At 38.6% G+C, this 7,934-nt stretch overlaps 1 protein-coding gene across 5 annotated transcripts in view; it reads right to left on the reverse strand.

Moving 5' to 3' along the window:
• Positions 1-7,934, reverse strand: part of Trpm7 (transient receptor potential cation channel subfamily M member 7) — a 93,596-nt gene that overhangs the window by 85,080 nt on the left and 582 nt on the right. The gene's annotated exons all lie outside the window — the stretch shown is intronic.

Here is a 7,934-nt window from a genome sequence, read left to right on the forward strand (position 1 = left end):
GCATGCTGACTTCCCCTATCAATCATATTCATGTGACTTCTTTCACTCTTACTGGCCCTACTCCAGAGAATTACACACTTACTCTTAAATGACTGTCTGCTACTTAATAATTAATAATTAAATGTTGACAGTTCAGATGTGAATTCTATGAGAAGGACTTTAAGGTATTTTCAAAAAGAACCTGTGGAATGGCTGTTGGTAGAAAAGCGTTACACAGACAGATGAAACTGAAATTCAGAATATGACCATATTTGCAAAGAGACTCCTACCACATCTATTCTCTGTCCCATTTCTTCTACTGCTGACTTAAAGAGACTGCAACTCTGCTTAATGCCCTAAATTTGTGGTAAAAACTGTTTGATAAAGAGAACTGCGAGCAGCTGCCATCAGTAGGAACCTTCAGTGGGGTCCATGATATGCAATACTGAGCATACTGGATCTGAAAAGTAGTGAACCTCAATTTAGCCCAAACAGTAATTTTCTCCTCAGCTGCCTACAAAAAGTCTTTCCTAAAACAATTCATTTTAACATAAAAAATTATTCGGAAAATGAAAAGGCATTGAAGATTCATCTTTTTAGAATTAAAAAGATAATATAGATATATATATGTATGAAAAAAATCAAACATTTTAAATTTCTTATGCTAAATAAACAGATTTAGTGGACACCTAAGACTGCTAAACAAATCAAAGTAAATACACAGTTACAGGAAATGAGAACAATGAAATAAATTACTTAGAAACAGAAACATATTTAATAAACAGTATGTGACAGACACAACAATAGAAATCAGGCAAAAGCATGAACTACTACACTGTATTATCTGAAACATAACACTAAACCCGAAAATGAGTATCAGGATGGACTGAAATTAAAATACAAAAAAACAGCCATACATGGTGGTACTTGGGAGGGTGAGGCAGGAAAACAGCAAGTCTGAGGTCAGGCTAGACAGGACAGTAAGATCTTCTAAGGGCTGGGGATGTGACTCAGTGGTAGAGTAACCCTGGGTCCCAGCTGCGGGTGGGAGGGGTGCAGCAACACACACCACTTTAAAGTCATTAAATGTAACTTTATGTCCTTAGGATAAAAAAAAGAACTTAAAGAAATACTGATAAGCCACTGCAATTAAAGCAAAACCCAGTGTACATCAACAACCCCAAAATAAATTAATAAATAATCTATCACCAGCAAAAGCAAAAATTAAAAAGTACAGTCTAGAGAGACATTTGGCGCTCAATTAAAAGGCGGGAGGTATTGGGCCAGGGATTTAGCTCAGTGGTTCCTACCCCTTGACTCGCAAGCACAAGGTCCTGAGTTTGATCCCTGGTACCAAAAAATAAAAATAAAACAAATGGGGGAGGGATAAAAACTAGTATACAGGATTTAAAACAGAAAATTAAGCAAAAGTCAGGAAAAAAGAAGTATAAAAACTGTAACCTGAAATGATATTCAACATTATTAGATATTAAGGACATGCATATTGAAAGAATGAGGGCCAGGTGTGGTGGCACACGCCTGTAATCCCAGCACTCGGGAGGCTGAGGCAGGAGGATCATTTTGAGTTCAAGACCAGCCTGGGCGACATAGTGAGTTCCAGGTCATTCTCAACAACATAGTGAGATACAGTCAACACTGGCATTATCTGTAAAGATGAACATGTACCTACCTTATGACCTAGCATCATAAAAACTCACATTGTACATAAGATTAGGCATACAAAAGTGCTGCACCATTACGTAAAAGGAAAAAAAACCCAGAAATTACCTAAATGCCTAATACTAGCAAAATAAGCAATGCATAGCAAAGTTCATAAAAAGATCAAATAATTCCAAATAAAATGTATAAAACTGAGTTACAAATAACTTCTCCTGAAGTTGTTAATACACAGAAATTTGACAATAAAGGAAATTCTATAAGGTTTCACCTAACTAGAATAAAATGTTAAAATTAAAAGCTTAAAAGGGTAAATACATTTTTAAACACAGAATTGCTCCCAAGGCCAAGTAGAGGAAAAAAGAAAAATCTCATCTGCTTTTTACAGAGGTTAGCATGCATACTCATAAAAGACTGTGACTTCAAGCCAGGTGTGGAAGGCAACCCTCATTTGTAATCTCAGGGACTTGGGGGTGCTGAAGGAAGATCCTTTTAAGCTCAGGAGTTTGAAGCATACCTGGGCAATACAGCCAGGCCCATCTTTTTATTTCACATAAATGACAAAGTGTGAATCCCCATAAATAGTCAAATGATGCGATTATAGTCTAAATTATTTCAATTACTCTGAATATAGTTTCCAGGTACCAAATTTAAAACAGACATTTAATAAGCAGTCATTTCATGCTAAAAAGTTCCCCAAAAAGAAAAGAAACCAAGATCAAAATAATGAATCAATGGCTCAAATTATTCATTAACAGCCAGTACCAACAGTATTATGTGAATGACTCAAGGAGAACTTCACAACTGAGACATCAGGCAGCTAACAAGAATCCACAGTGAAGCTTAAAAAACAAAACAAAACTAAACTGGCACACAGCTCAGGGGTAGAGAACATGCCTAGCATGCACTTGAAGCCCTGGGTTCTACCATCAGCACTGCAAAACAACAAAAAATAGACATGGGCCTAACTTAATGTGATGCAGTAGAAAGTTCTGATTATTTTGCATGGTACTGGGCATTAAACTCAGGGCTTTTGCACTGAGCTACAATCCCCCCCCACCCCCACCCCCACCCATCGGAGACAAGAAACCCTGGGCTATGTAGTCCAGGCTTGCCTTAAACTCCCTATGTAGACCAAACTGGCCTTGAACTTACTGTGATCCTCGCCTTAGCCTCCTAGAGGTGTGGGATTACAGGCATGTACCAACACACCTGGCAGTACAAAAGTAGTACTTATTCCTGCCAACATATGAAACTAGATTCTGATTAAGCTTTCAAGTTTATCAATAGTTCTGGGAGGGGCTGGAAATTTAACTCAATGGCACTGTGCCTGAGGCCTTGTAAGCACAGGCCCGAGTTTAATCCGCAGTACCAAATATATATATTTCATGGCAAAATTTTTTTAAAAAGTCATATGACAGTATAGGTAGGTAGTCAACAAAATCCTGTGAGGTATAATACAGAGCAAATAATTTTCATTGTTTTTTCCAAAATATAAAGGGAAAATGACTAGGAACAAAAAGTAAGGGATATTAGCAACTAAGTCATCAAAGGCCATGTGCAGAATTCTACGGATCCTGATTAAACAAATAAAATGAATAAAACCTAAGACAATCAAGGAATTATTTTTAGATATGCTAATGGTACTGTGGTTAATTTGAGTCCATATCTTTTTAGATATACACACGATAAAGACCTATACATAAGCCTGTGCTTTGCTTAAAAATTATGGTGGGGGACAAAATTCACGTGTTTGAAACTTGAAACTTCTCAGTGGGTATACAGTGATTCACTTTAGTATACACAGTATCTCTGTATGTTGAAAACTCCCACATTAGAATATCACAGCATTCAGACCAAAACATCTGAATGATAGAACTTAAATTTTACAAGTCCTAGTTTCAACAGACCATTTAAAAATTTGTAAAATGTTTAAAGCATTGTTTAGACTATTACATACAGTATTTTTAAGTAGACTTCAATTATGTGTTTTCATTTTACACTTACCTGGTTGTTATTGACATTTAACACATAAAGGTGATAAAGCTCTCTTAACGCGTAAGCATCTAAATCTGTTCCTTCCCTTCTAACTACCTCAGCGTTTGTCAGCCTGGCACTAGCCTTCTCCTTAGCAGCCTCTATTTTCAGTCTGACTACACATCAACTCACCCTCCATAGTGTCACCTAAGTGGATTTCCAGCACCTCAAGAATAAAATCCAAACTCCTCTACACATTACTGTTGGAAATCTGGTTCTGGTACCCCATATAATCCCATAATACTCCACTCATTCCAACAGTTCTGTACATAGTTCCTCAAAGAAATCAAGAACGCTCTTTCCTTCTGAAAGTCAGTTTCTTTACACTGAAACCAAGTCAATATTCTATTTCCAGGATAACTCCTATTCTTTATTAGCTCTACCAGGACTCACTTGTACCCTTAGTTCTTTGCAAGCCTACTCAGACATCTCCTGATTGACCACCCCACGCAATGGTATATGCTCCTTTTGTTTTCCTAGATTGACCTTAAACTCCCTATGTAGACCAAACTGGCCTTGAACTTACTGTGATCCTCGCCTTAGCCTCCTAGAGGTGTGGGATTACAGGCATGTACCAACACACCTGGCAGTACAAAAGTAGTACTTATTCCTGCCAACATATGAAACTAGATTCTGATTAAGCTTTCAAGTTTATCAATAGTTCTGGGAGGGGCTGGAAATTTAACTCAATGGCACTGTGCCTGAGGCCTTGTAAGCACAGGCCCGAGTTTAATCCGCAGTACCAAATATATATATTTCATGGCAAAATTTTTTTAAAAAGTCATATGACAGTATAGGTAGGTAGTCAACAAAATCCTGTGAGGTATAATACAGAGCAAATAATTTTCATTGTTTTTTCCAAAATATAAAGGGAAAATGACTAGGAACAAAAAGTAAGGGATATTAGCAACCAAGTCATCAAAGGCCATGTGCAGAATTCTATGGATCCTGATTAAACAAATAAAATGAATAAAACCTAAGACAATCAAGGAATTATTTTTAGATATGCTAATGGTACTGTGGTTAATTTGAGTCCATATCTTTTTAGATATACACACGATAAAGACCTATACATAAGCCTGTGCTTTGCTTAAAAATTATGGTGGGGGACAAAATTCACGTGTTTGAAACTTGAAACTTCTCAGTGGGTATACAGTGATTCACTTTAGTATACACAGTATCTCTGTATGTTGAAAACTCCCACATTAGAATATCACAGCATTCAGACCAAAACATCTGAATGATAGAACTTAAATTTTACAAGTCCTAGTTTCAACAGACCATTTAAAAATTTGTAAAATGTTTAAAGCATTGTTTAGACTATTACATACAGTATTTTTAAGTAGACTTCAATTATGTGTTTTCATTTTACACTTACCTGGTTGTTATTGACATTTAACACATAAAGGTGATAAAGCTCTCTTAACGCGTAAGCATCTAAATCTGTTCCTTCCCTTCTAACTACCTCAGCGTTTGTCAGCCTGGCACTAGCCTTCTCCTTAGCAGCCTCTATTTTCAGTCTGACTACACATCAACTCACCCTCCATAGTGTCACCTAAGTGGATTTCCAGCACCTCAAGAATAAAATCCAAACTCCTCTACACATTACTGTTGGAAATCTGGTTCTGGTACCCCATATAATCCCATAATACTCCACTCATTCCAACAGTTCTGTACATAGTTCCTCAAAGAAATCAAGAACGCTCTTTCCTTCTGAAAGTCAGTTTCTTTACACTGAAACCAAGTCAATATTCTATTTCCAGGATAACTCCTATTCTTTATTAGCTCTACCAGGACTCACTTGTACCCTTAGTTCTTTGCAAGCCTACTCAGACATCTCCTGATTGACCACCCCACGCAATGGTATATGCTCCTTTTGTTTTCCTAGATTGCCCTTCAAGATTATTAAGTACTACTGTGCCTGAAATATAGTAGCTACTGTTTGTTTTATGATGTTTGCATCTTCCACTGGACAATGACAGGTAGAGCTTTTATAAACTACAAGAATGTAAGATGTTTAAAGTACTTTATGAGGTTGTGGATGTAGTTCAACAACAGACATCTGCCTACGAACAAGGCACTGGATTCCATCTGCCACACCACAAAAAAAAAAAAAGTGGACTTGTCTAGCATATCTTTGTCACTCCTGACCCTATCACTGAGCTTGGAATACATCACTAAATAAGTGGCTGGCTGCCAAATGAATAAAACAAACACTTCCAGCAGTCACCTAGATTAATTTTCACAAAATCTGATTCCACTCCAGTTTTTTAAATTATTTTGGTATTTTGTCTTACATTGTTACTTAGCTGGCTAATTAAAGCTTCTCAAAACAGAAAAATTTTGTATGGTTTCTTTTTATATTGAAGTAGAAACAGTACTAGAAATGCCTTCAGTATCAATTTACACTAAGAATTACATGTGCAGATACAATACACAGGTGAACTTTTAGGTCAGAGTATTGTTCTAAAAGCTGAAGAAGGTGAACAAATTATCGTTCTTGGATGAAGAACCTCAGAATTAAGTTATACTAAGGTTTCATTGTAACTTAACTGGAAATTGTGAAAATCAAATAACTCAATAGCAGTCAGAACTACATGTAAAAAATTAAATCTGACTCAATTTCAAATGTTAAGGTGAGAATGAAGCAGGAGGATCACAATTTCAAGCCCAGAGCAGGCAACTCTGCAAAATTTGTCTCAAAATAAAAATAAAGTAAAATAGGGCCCCGGGATTTAGCTCAGTGGTTCTGATGCCTGCCTCGCAAGCGCAAGGACCTGAGTTTGATCGCAGGTACCAAAAAAAACAAAAAGTAAAATAAAACAAGGACTGAAGATGTAGCATAGCGTGAAGGCTATGTTCAATCCCCAGTACTATCAACAGGAATGTTCTCATAGAACCAACAGGTTACCATATCCAATCAGTGCTAAGTTCTTACAAGATGCCAAGCAGAGTGGACTATTTATATAAACAAATGTATCATTTGGGGCAGCTTATCTGCCAATGAAAAGGACACAGGCAAGAGAAACTTAAACCATACAGTAATTTTGTTTTTTTTTTTTTTGGTACCGGGGATCGAACTCCGGTCCTTGCGCTTGCAAGGCAGGCCACCGAAAACGCTGAGCTAAATCCCCGGCTACACCATAATTTTTGAAGGCTAGGTTTCAAAGTATATTAAGATAACAAGATATCAAAGGCTGAATTTAAGAACTCCTGAGAAAAAACGAAGACCAGACTTTCAACAGTAACAAAGAAGTCTAACTCTAACGTAAGATTAGAAGCAACGGTTTCGAAGATGTTGAGGCATCTTCATTTCTTTATGAACATATCTGAAATAAAGATATGTTCAAGTTTATGCTATTTATTATCCAGAAAGGAAAATTGTTATTAGTCACTTTAACTCCCCTTCCTATAGATTCCCTTAAGTCCACTGGGGAGAATGTAGGGGTCTTGCTCTGTAGCCCAGGCTGGCGTCGAACTCGTGATCTAGCCTCAGCCTCCGGGAGGAGGGCTGCGATTTTCAGGCGTGTGCTATGATTACAACCCAACACCTCAACGCCCGGCTCCGTTAAATCCATTTAAATGACGTTTTTATTAACTTTACCAAAAAGAGTGGAAAATGCACTATTTTTTCAAAGTAGAACTACGTTCATCCGGTAAGTAAAAAATACCTGGTTTCGGTTTGGTAAGGCATCGCCTGACAATGCCCGAAAAAGTAAACCCGCCAGAGCTCAGCAGGGGAGCGCAGTCTGCGTAAAGCCTGCCGGGTTACAAAGCTAAGGAGAAACGCCTTCGCCACTCTTCAAGTTCCTAGTCTAAATGTGTTGCGTTGTAAGAAATCTTCACATCCGATCCCTGACCTTAACAAACAGCCCTATCAAAAGCAGCATTTGCACCCCCTCGGTGTCTGCACCCTGCACCTTTGGCTCAAACCCTTCTCCGGAGCCACGGAGGAAGAAGGGGTTCGACTTAAACCCCGACAGCTGGGAGCCTCAGTCCCACCGCAGTTCCTCGCCTCGCAAAATAACCTCAATTGTGAGGCCAGAAAATTCTCGGCCGAACCCGCCGGCCCGAGAGTCCACCACCTCCCCGCTCTCCGGCTCCAACGAGAAACAGTTACCTGTGGAGTATCCGCTGCTCGGCCCCCCGGCGCCGCTCCGACCCGCGCCTGAGTCCCTCCCCGCGCCCTCCCCTCCCCGGTGAACTTTAGCAGAGCGCTCCGCTCCTTATCTGCCAGCCCT

Source organism: Fukomys damarensis, unplaced genomic scaffold, assembly GCF_012274545.1.
Source record: "Fukomys damarensis isolate Sample0158 unplaced genomic scaffold, DMR_v1.0_HiC HiC_scaffold_17, whole genome shotgun sequence".
In the NCBI taxonomy this organism is placed as follows: Eukaryota; Metazoa; Chordata; class Mammalia; order Rodentia; family Bathyergidae; genus Fukomys; species Fukomys damarensis.